The following is a 12,496-nucleotide window of genomic DNA, read 5'->3' on the forward strand; positions in this document are numbered from 1 at the left end:
ACCTAAATGGTCGCGTACTGCGCGGTTTAAGAGGAATTTCCTCTCGCGGACGCTCCGGCCGTGGAATGAGCTCCCTGCCGAGGTTTTCCCGAGGGTCTACAGTATGGGGTTCTTTAAAAAAGGAGTGTACAGGTTTTTAAAGGGCGGTTGCATGTAACACCTTTAGAGTTGCAGGCGTCCATGACTGCGGTAACTGCTTAATATCAGGCGGGCCGTATGCTTGTTTGCCACCGTCGTGGTATAAAAAAAAGGTTATAGGTGAAAACCGCATGAAAATTCGTTCAGTAAACTACTAATACTAGTTTAGATGTTTGCTTACTTCTCGCTTAATAGTTGTAGGTAATAAAATACTCCTATAGTTGCAACCGCTGTGTGGCGTTGTTGTTGTGAACGGTCCCAATTGCTACTTCCTAGTGGAATGTGTAATAGAATATACTGGTAACAAAACTTTACCTAGAAAGCACATAACTAATTCGACCTCACGTTTTCACTTTACCTGTTAAATCAAAATTCGAAAGGGACTTCCCGAAAGTTATTTAGCCGAGTAGTTTTCCCCGCCTGTCGTTGGCGGCTGTTTCCTGAACCCGAATTTTCGGAAACATTTTAACTTTGTCTGGGCAAGAGACAGGTAATTGATAAAGACTGATAGATAGTATAGAAAGTCGAAGTTATTCCATCTCATAGTTGTGTACAAAGAATAGTACTCGTAAACTATTTGCTCTGTGAGCTATAGACCTCGCGATAAGATTCATACCCTAAAAAAAATTAAAAACAAAAAATAATTAATTCGTTGACTCATTATCACTCACAGTACGCCCTCACAATGGTCTTAGGTGCCACAAACCCTAAAGGCACTTAAGTCATTTATGCCGATTTCCACCATTTTGAAAATTTTCGATAAACCAAAACAACAGAAAAATTCTATGTAATTACTGAACCTGCACACAAAATTTCACTAGAATCGGAGGAGGTGTACATCCGGACATACGAAACCAGTCTGCCCGAGTCATAAACGAAGACCTTCGCTGGCGCTAACGGTCAATAATTCTGACATGGCGGCCTTTTCAAGATGATTATCGTTGATAGAAAATAACCGGGTCCACATAGAGCGAGCATACGCGCGAGGCAATTTCCTCAGGCACAAAACGGCCAGTGTAGTTGTGCCTAATGACATTTAAATCTTAATTAAATGAAACAGATTTAGTTTCGTTCGATTTTAAAACAACACAAATTCAACTCTATTTTCTAATGGCTATTGATTTAAATTCGATTGTCAATTTTCCTTGTATGGTTGGCCGCTAAGGTAGTATAAGATAAAGATAAAGATAGTTTATTTTCCAAGTAGGCATATTACAATGCGCTTATGAACGTCAAATAAAGCTACGCCGGCTCTAACCCTACACCTCTGACCCGAGAAGATTCAGTCGGAAAGAATTACGACAGATGACTAAAATGAACTTACTTTTATTAAATTTTATTAAAAAACTAATTTACTATTTCAGTCATAAAGTCATATTTACTTTTTCCATCAATTCCCGTTCCAGAGAATTAATATAAGAAGTAATTTTATTCACGTAGCCGAAGATTTACAGGTTAATTTGCGAGGAAACATAATTTTCAATTTACTGAAACACTGTCTTAATAATTTCAGGTGTTTTGTAAATTATAAAACTCTAATCAGGATTGACGTGGGAATTTGGATCTCAGTCGTTGAGATATCTTACTTTGTTATTGGTTATTTATGTTATTATTTATTTAAATTGACGGCAATTTCGCAATCTATTAAATTACTTTAATAGTACATTACGATACAAGTGCGAAAGATAGGAAATTCGAAACGAGTGGCGATAAATTCAAAACACGACCGAAGGGAGGGTAAAGAAGCACCATGTGTACTGTAAATGTCTTTTACAGTACATATGGTGCTATTTTACCGCACTAGTGCGAAAATTAGCATATTACGTTACTGTGTCGAACATTTAAACTGCCATATGTACTCTAAAACGTTGTACGATACATGTGCGAATAGGTAATTCGCAACTCGTGTCGATTTAAAACACTCCCTTTGGTCGTGTTTTAATTTATCGCCACTCGTTTCGAATTTCCTATTTTTCGCACTTGTATCGTAATGTACTATTACAGTACATATGGTGCTACTTTACCGCACTAGTGCGAAAATTAGCATATTACGTTACTATGTCGAACATTTAAAAGGCCATATGTACTGTAAAACGTTGTACGATACATGTGCGAATAGGCAATTCCCAACTCGTGTCGATTTAAAACACTCCCTTCGGTGTGTTTTAATTTATCGCCACTCGTTTCGAATTTACTATTTTTCGCACTTGTATCGTAATGTACTATTATTTTTTTAACATCATTTGAAATAATTGAATCGGAATTTGTATAATAGTACATTCATTACATCGACACGAGTTGCGAATTACTTATTTGCACATGTATCGTACGTTTTATATGGCATATGGCCCTTAAAATTTTCGGCATCGTTACGTAAGGTGCTATGCGGGAAAGTAGCGCCAAATATGTGTAAAGTATTTTATAGATTTGTTTTTCAGTTGTCTCCAGTGTGGGACATTGTATTCAAAAGTTAGTGAAAATTCGAAGGCACAAGGCGCGTTTGTTACCAATGCGTTGAACAGACCTAGTCAAAATGTACTCAATGGACCACTCCATGAATGTACAATTAGGGCTACAGCACGGAAAGAATGGCGACGGATTGCGCACTTCTAAATATTTTCCCGTCTTCATGATTTTTTTAGTAAATATGTTATTTTTTTACAATACAAAATTTACAATACAAAAAAGAAATTAAAGTGACACCTATAAACCTAGAATATATTATGCTGAAGCGATCGACATCAAAATCAAAGTGATTAATTAGGATTTAGTTAGTGGAAACCATGTTCTCCCGAAATGGAAATTTCATAGAAAAAGTACCGTTATTTCTTTAGAATCGCGAAGCTATTCTTCCTTCTTAACAGTCCCCGGCAAGTTCGGCCAAATTTCACCTTTTTTTTATTTTTTTTATGGAGGATAGGCAGGCGATTGACCATGATCACACTTGATGGTAAGTGATGATGCGGTCTACGGTGGAGCACGCTTACCTATGAGATACCTATTTACTCTAGCCTTGAAGAGACTGACCTTCCCATATAAACTGAGTTTCATTCTCATTTTATTTGTTGGATTGTAATGAAACTTTGCACATATAATGCCATGAGGTATATCTAGTCCTGTAAATAGTTAATGTAGCTCCAGTTTATACAATAAACGAAATAGAGCAAAAAAACAGTTTGTATGCAAAACTTTTTTTTTTATACTACTTCGGTGGCAAACAAGCATACGGCCCGCCTGCCGGTGAGTCTCCATCGCAGATGTGGTACATGCGCGTTGCCAACCTTAACACCCCGCACCCCTGTTGAGCTGTGGCAACCTTACTCACTGGTAGGAACAACATTCTGACTAGTGTTATTTGGCTGCAGTTTTCTGTAAGGTGGAGGTACTTCCCCAGTTGGGCTCTGCTTTAGATCTGGAATGACATCCGCTGTGTGCCCTACCACGCAAAGCGAGATGACATTCACAGTGCCCATACCTCTCTTTTGGACGTAGTTTAAGGACGTACCCGGGTCCCCTTCCCTTCCCTTCATTTTTTAACTATGGTCTCTAAAGCTACATAAACTAATAACGGGCATATATATATACCTTATCCTATTGTAAGTACAAAGTTTCAGAGTAATCTAGCCAGTAGTTATAAAATGAGAGCGTAACTACGTTTGTATGGAGAACCGAGCTTGCTGGGGACCCTTAAAACGTCTGCCCACGACAATGCCGCGACAATTTAGCAACAATGTCGCCCACGTGTTATAAATAGCAAGTTATAAACACAATATAATTATAGAGACACGTCACAATATGCTCGGGGAGAGAAGTTCCTAATTGTTTGACACAATGTAACACCCCCTGTTGTGGGGTATGTTCGAAAACGCGCTGACTGACGTGTGAGAATTAGATTGGTCATCCTTGGAGAGGGTATAGGCTACGTTGACTGATTATTATCAGGTAGGCTGTTTACTTCTTGCCACTTTGCCACATAGACCCAACCAATTATTTTATTAAGCTGGAAAAGTTCAATACCTAATACAGTATGAAAACCAATGTTATTTTTGGTTTAATCTGGATTTCCTCTCATTTATGAAAATATTTTTCCTCAGTACTGCGTCATCCAAACAAAAATCATATAAAATAAAGATATTTTGTACCGTTTAATTCACGTGTTCTTACTCACTCGCGCGACATGTTTCGAAGAGACGTGATGACTATTTGTGTTAGTTTTTGTTAAAAATAACCAAGAAGCAAGGGACACAGGGAAGCAGGCTAGTAGATCAAACACGCGTGCGGGAAAGTAGCACCATATGGAAAATATATTTTACAGTACATATGGGGCTACTTTATAGCACTAGTGCGAGAAGTAGCATATTACGTTACTGTGTCGAACATTTAAAGGGCCATATGTACTGTAAAACGTTGTACGATACATGTGCGAATAGGTAATTCGCAACTCGTGTCGATTTAAAACACTCCCTTCGGTCGTGTTTTAATTTATCGCCACTCGTTTCGAATTTCCTATTTTTCGCACTTGTATCGTAATGTACTATTCAACAGTTTTAAACGACAGTTGGAAATTTTGCTCTATAGATTTACGGTAAAGAGGTAGACAATCGTACGGGCCGTCTTGCGGTTTTTTAAATTTTACGGTTTACACTCACGTGTTTTTGTCTTTCGTGCGACATGTTTCGTAGAGCCTGGGTCTCCTTTCTCAAGCACTAGCAGCGTACTCATGACGGCCGTGCTTCACGTACTGCTGCACGCGCGCTGAGAGAACCGATTGGGGGAGGGGCAAATTGTCTGTGTCGGACCGTTTTAATTTTTACGTTTTTATTGCCGATTTTGTATGCTAGGCGTTTGTGTATATAGTCCAATAAATATGTCTTGAGTTAAAAACAACATAATTTTTTAAAGGAGAATAAAAATTATTTAGTTTTATCTTTACACATTTTTAAAGCGAATGGTTGTGATTTGAGATAAGATATTAATTATTCGTCGCACGAAAAAAACATCTTAGCAATAGATATAGCACGCTCTTAAAAAACGGTTTTATCTTGAGTAACTCTTCCTCAAACCAAAAATATTACCCAATTCCAAAAAAGAAGCACCAAAATTTTCCTTTGAAACTTTTAAGTTTTTAGGCAAGAGCGATTAATTCTTGGTTTGATGTTTTCAATATACAGTCAAGAGCTAAAGCTATTTTAAAAACCGGCCAAGAGCATGTCGGGCCACGCTCAGTGTAGGGTTCCGTAGTTACTCTTCCGTCACAATAAGCTAAACTGGAGCTTAAAATATAGTAAATTGTTAACCAAGGGATAAAACGGTACCTTTCACCCGAGTTAAACAAATAGGCAAATTTGCATAATCAGTACCTAATTAAAGTAAGTCTTTTTACTATGAAGGGAAAACTTTTTGCGATATCTCAAAAACAGCTCAACTGATCATGTCCGCTATAGTTTTCATTTAATGTCTTTCTTAAGCTCTACTTCCACGATTTTTTTCATATTTTTTGGACCTATGGTTCAAAAGTTAGAGGGGGGGGGGACACATTTTTTTTTTCTTTCGGAGCGATTATCTCCGAATATATTCACTTTATCAAAAAATGTTTCTTGAAAACCCCTATTAGTTTTGAAAGACCTTTCCAACGATATCCCACACTCTAGGGTTGAAGCGAAAAAAAAAATTCACCCCCACTTTACGTGTAGGGGAGGTACCCTAAAAAAAATTAAATTTTTAGATTTTATTGTACGACTTTGTCGGCTTTATTGATTTATATATCCATGCCAAATTTCAGCTTTCTAGCACTAACGACCACGGAGCAAAGCCGCGGACAGACAGACAGACAGACAGACAGACAGACAGACAGACAGACAGACAGACAGACGGACATGGCGAAACTATAAGGGTTCCGTTTTATGCCATTTGGCTACGGAACCCTAAAAAGAAGCACCAAAACTTTGGTTTGAGACTTTTAAGTTTTTATACAAGAGCCATTAATTCTTGGTTTGATGTTTTCAACCTACAGTCAAGAGCCAAAGCTATTTCAAAGAAGAAGCACCAAAATTTTCCTTTGAGACTTTAAACTTTTTAGACAAGAACGATAAATTCTTGGTTTGATGTTTTCAACCTGCAGTCAAGAGCCAAAGCCATTTAAAAAAAAAAGCACCAAAATGTTGCTTTGAGACTTAAGTTTTTACGCAAGAGCGATTAATTCTTGGTTTGATGTTGTCAATATACAGTCAAGAGCCAAAGCTATTTTAAAGAAAAAACACCAAAACTTTGGTTTGAGACTTTTACATAAAATAGTATCAATAAATTTGATGAAGAGGACAAAAGCTCTGGTGGCCTAGCGGTAAGAGCGTATGACTTACAATCCGGAGGTCGCGGGTTCAAACCCCGGCTCGTACCAATGAGTTTTTCGGAATTTATGTACGAACATTTGATATTCACCAGTCGCTTTTCGGTGAAGGAAAACATCGTGAGGTAACCGGGCTAATAAGGCCACTTGTATGGAAAAATGACCTCAAATGTTTCCTCTTAATGGGATTGAATTAGAATAAGATTAAAATGAGCAGAATATAGGCCCAGGTCAAGGTTTCTTTGTTAACATGTTTCAGACGGCTAAGATACCTTATTGCATAGATTACATTCTAGACTCCGTATTGAGGTTAAAATAAATACAATAAAAAAGCCTCTATTCTACCATAAATATAATATATATTACACCAACATTATATTAATATCTAATTAATTTGTTGTACATGCCAAAAGAGAGAGAAAATAAATTTGATTGAGATTATTTCTATTAATTAACATTGATATTAAAATAAATATTATATTAGCTTAGTTAAATATGCATTTTATTAATGTGAAATTAAATGCTTTAAATGACCGTATTGAGGTTAGACATATCTAAATGTAGCTCGCTGAATGGTGAAAAAAGACAGCTAGCATGTAACTCACAGTAATTAGATTCTTGAATTCAATTACAGCATGATTTCCTGAAACTTTTATTTTACTTTAACAAATAAGTCTCGGATTTTTTCAAATTTCTCAATTTTGGGAAAACCCTCCCACAGCTCCCACTGTCATCATCCTTTATGATCCATCTAGTGGGCAAATGGTCTTCGGTTTGTTGTTTAGGAAGTCTTCCCATAGATAGAGATGTCTCCGGGTAGTTTTACGTGGTTATCGTTGATACCATAAAATACGTGAACATTCACAAATTGGTTGTTACGTGAGTAAAGTACGATGTTAGAATAAGCTCGAATTATTTTTGTATGAGTTTTTTTAATGTTCAGCACTTTCCTGGTTGCTTTCTTATATATCCTTGCGGTTCCTTAAGGATAAACTAAATTGGATGTTTCAAAAAAGTGCCAGTAGAGACTTATATTATTTTTGGGAAAATAAGTTTCCTTTCGACTGGTAGGTACAAAAATACTAAATAAGTAGGTACTAACTTTATTACGAAAAAACAAAGTTTTTAATTAAGTATTTTACTGTAATCGTATAAAACATAATTAAACTATAAAACTTAAAACCTAAATCTAAAAATAAATAATACTAAACTTAAAATAAAATACTAAAAAATATCCCCCTGCGGCATGGTGCCGTAGATACTGGCAGCATTTCCTCGCTGTATTGCAAGACTAATTCTTTGAGCGAGGAAGCTGCCAGCTCTGTGGTCGCCGGTGACCTCTGCTAACCTTTTTGAAAGGTCCTTAATGAGCTTAAGGGCACTTGGACCCCACGGGCCAAGGGTCTCGATGCCAAAAGGTATGAAATTGTATTCGGCGGCGCCGAGACCTCTATATTTGGTTATTTTAATTTTTCGGCCGCTTGTGCCGTCGCGCCGACTTTAGCAGATGTGCCGTGGAGATGAGACGGGGCTAGGGTGTCTACACAAGTGTACTACATTATTACGAATAACTGTTTTTTGGTAAGTATGTATGCGATTTTTAGAACAAAACGGTCAATTTGCTCGTTTTTGACCTGTGGGCAACGCCACTTCTTAAGATTAAACGCCACTATTAGCCACGAATTTATATTTCACACTTCCTAACGGCCTGGCCATTTGTTTTTGAGATAAGATTTATAAGATTTGCCAAAACACTAATTGATAACCTATTTTTTTTGGAATCTAAGGCGGGTAAACCCATTAAGTTTAGTAATTGGTCAAAAACAGCAACAAAGAATGTTATTATTCTATAAGTGGAAACTGTTATGGTTTGTGTGTATTCTATTGTATATTTGTTTAAACATATGTATTATTTTTTGCTGTTTGTTTCCCAATAATAAATAAATAAAATAAAAAACCTTCGGGAAAACTGGCGATTTTTGCAAAAGTTAACCATTTGGATACATAAATTTACTAAAACTTTCATCATACAGATTTTAAGAAGTAGAAGACAAAAAATAAAAGTTATTTTATTTTCCATTATTTTATGATGTCCACAGGAGAGTAGCATAACCTTCATCGTCTCCTACCCGTTTTCGGCCACAGCAACTGCTTTCTACTGCTGAGAGTGTCGCTGGTGCGCTCTCAGGTGATTGACGTAGCCAATCTTAGCAGCGAATGTGGGGCCACACTGGTTGCAGGTCAGCACCCCTCCGATGTAATTATATGTTATGGCCATAGGTGGTCTGGACCCAATTTGGAGGCTTATTCGAACTTTCAAAGTCCTTACTAATAGGATACCTGTATCTTGCCACTTCTCGTCAAGGATAGTGCAACACAGCGTAACGAACAAAGTGCAAATAGTTCGAAATTCAAACAACGTACAAGGAAGGACCTTACTCTAATTTCCTTGTCCGGTTGGTGCCCCAGCTTAAGTAACCAAGTAGCCATACTAGTTCTATAGAATATAGGGAACTGACTGTTTGAATTTCGAACTCTTTCGACTTTGTTCGTTAGGCGGCATTGCACTTTCCCCGACGTTATGTAAATTTAAAATTATTATCTACAGTACAATGTGTTGTAAAACGAATATTCAAAAAAAAAAAAAAAAAAAAAACAGAATTATATAACTAAGTAACCTATAAAACTTAAAATCTAAATCTAAAATAAATAAAACTAATCTTAAAAATAATAATTAAAAACTATCTCCCTGCGGCATGGTGCCATAGACGCTGGCAGCATTTCGGTGTATCGCAATACTTATTCTTTGTACAAATTATGAGTGAAGTCACACATTTTTTTAACGTTTCACTCAGGAAACTTCCAAAAAAATATTAAAATAGAACGTCGTAAAACGCCTCTAAGTATTAGCACGGTGTTTATAGTATTTATTCTACCACTTCATCATCCTAACGGGCCGCCATTAGTCTCTGATAAAATCTGTTTAACGGCGGGGGCCAATTTGTCAACATACATACTTTCCGGTAAAAAGCGGATTTCGGATATCGTTAAGGAGTCTCATTTTGCTGACATCTTTTTTGGAAGTAAATTGTGAAGTCGACTGGCAAAACGAATCACTATCAAAGCTACCTATTTATTAATTTTTTATAGCACAATGCGAGACAACACTACAACACAAATGAACGGATTTTATGCTTTAAAAGACTTTATACTAGACAACTATTGTATTGACGACCGGTTTGGCCTAGTGGGCAGTGACCCTGCCTACGAAGCTGATGGTCCCGGGTTCAAATCCTGGTAAGGGCATGTATTCGTGTGATGAGCATGGATATTTGTTTCTGAGTCATGGGTGTTTTCTATGTATTTAAGTATTTATAAATATTTATATATTGTATATGTCGTTGTCTAAGTACTCTCAACACAAGCCTTATTGAGTTTACTGTGGGACTTTGTCAATTTGTGTAATAATGTCCTATAATATTTATTATTATTTATATTATTTATTAATTATTGGGTCAACAAAAAGTGCAGACAATACTTTTAAAATGCAACTGTTCGGATAGTCTATTTAGGTATATTTTGGTCTGAAAAACAGTTGGAGGCGGTACAATTATACATTAAAGTGTATCATGGTATTAACATAAATGCACCTTAAAGATGCAATAACAATATTCATTATGGATATGTACAGAGGATTACTTGAGGCCATTGAGGCATTGAACCAAGGATGCTGGCGGCATTTTGTTGTCGTATCGCAATACTGATATGTTGTGCGAGGAAACCGCCAGCTCTTCGGTCACCAGTTACGTCAACCAGACGCTTCGCGATTTCTGCAAAAAACTTGTGCGCGCTGGGGCCTCTTGGACCTAAAGTTTCAACGTCTTTAAGATTAATTGTTAATTACATATTTATGAAAATCAGCATCGATAATAGAAATTAGCTACACTTTATTAACAAAGCAAAATGAAACAACATTAGCTAAGCTTTAGAAAAACTAAAATCCTGAAACGTTAAACCTGTGTAGCGTTCAGTACCCCTAGTGTAAATTTGATCGACATCATAACGTGACGAACGCGTTTGCGTTAAGTCTCATTTTGTATAGGATTTTGAGTTTCCAAAACGTCCCGCTTGGCGCGCTCTTTCTAAATCCAATACAAAATGAGACTAAACGCAAACGCGTACGTCACGTTTCGAAATAGAATTTATTTACACTAGGGGTACTGATTATTTTGTGTAAAGGTATTGTTATTATGCGAACATAAAGGCTAGTGCATACTACTGAAACAGCAGCAGTTTTTAACCCCTTGAACGCCAATTATCTTATTAAAGGTGTCATGAGTATTTGAAAGCTGGTGGCCTAGCGATAAGAGCGTACGACTTACAATCCGGTCGCGGGTTCAGACCCCGGCTCGTACCAATGAGTTTTTCGGAACTTATGTACAAAATATCATTTGATATTTTTACCAGTCGCTTTTCGGTGAAGGAAAACATCGTGAGGACTAATCCCAATAAGGCATAGTTTCCCCTCTGGGCTGGGCGGTGAGTGAGGTTGCCAGGGCTCGGCGAGAATGCGGAGTGTTAGGGTCGGCAACGCGCATGAACCTCCACTGGAGTTGCAGGCGTACATAGGCTACGGAGACTGCTTACCATCAGGCGGGCCGTATGCTTGTTTGCCACCGACATAGTATTCAAAAAAGGTTAGATGGCAGTATAACTATAGTGCCTACGGCAATTCTTAGGATTAGTTGCGAAGCGGACACTAGGCTCACATGAGCCGTGGCAAATGCTGGGACAACGCGAGGAAGAAGAAGATGAGTGTATGAAAGCTACCAGTTTCACGCTAAATGACTTAACACAAGCTATTTATTTAATTGCCAAACCTTACTTGAATGTAATTAATTACCTAGTTTACAGTCACCAATAGATATATCGAAGCGGCCAAGGTGCTTAAATATATCTGAGCACGCACTCTAGCGCCTTGTAATTGATTTGTTCAGATATTTGTGAGCACCTCGACCGCTCTAATATATCTGATGGCGACTGTACAACATTATGTGTACATATATAAGATGCGAGTTGCGAATTACCTATTCGCACATGTATCGTACAACATTTTACAGTACATATGGCCCTTTAAATGTTCGACATAGTAACGTAATATACTAATTTTCGCACTAGTGCGGTAAAGTAGCACCATATGTACTGTAATAGATATTTCGTACTCTCTAAATCATTGCTAATAAAATTGCACATTATTTGAAATCATAACATGAATGAAAATTCATATCAATGAATATGGAATATTCGAATAGCACATTTATTGGAAATGAAATGGATTTTAAATCATAGATCTCGTCTATATTTGAAACAGTCAAAAACAATTTATTGATATCTTGAATATTAAGGTATATAGAAAAACTTCAGGTGCCTACTATCTAAATTTATTTTTCATCACATTTGCTTGTAAAAGGTGTTTATTAGACGAAGGCGATGCGGTCCGTAAATTCTAAATTTCGACCTAGGATTGTAACGTACGTACGAAAATAGGCGGATGTTTTATTTTTCTCCTTTTCTCTTCACAAGTGTGATGAAAAACATTGTGTGTGCCACGGGCGGTACAGGAATTACGAACTCGTGTCAATGAAGCCCTCGCCTTCGGTTTCGGGCTTCAATTCACACTCATTCGAAATTCTTGTTTATCACTCTTAATATACAATGTACTAATGTCAAATATGTAATTTATTAAGTTGCGTTCTTTATCAATTGAACTGAACAAAAAATGCTCATAAATGTAAGTACGGTCGAGGAAATTGATTCTTTAGCAATTTGCGGGTCAAGTTATTTTTGTTGTACATACTTATGCTAAGAGCTGTCCAAATATATATATATATCTATATAAATATAGCTGTATAAATTGAACCGTAAACTGCTAAAGAATCAATTTCCTCGACTGTACAATAACACATTCAATAATGAAATTGTTGTTGTTGTTGTTTTTAGGGTTCCGTACCC

Source organism: Cydia pomonella, chromosome 15 (assembly GCF_033807575.1).
Source record: "Cydia pomonella isolate Wapato2018A chromosome 15, ilCydPomo1, whole genome shotgun sequence".
NCBI lineage: Eukaryota > Metazoa > Arthropoda > Insecta > Lepidoptera > Tortricidae > Cydia > Cydia pomonella.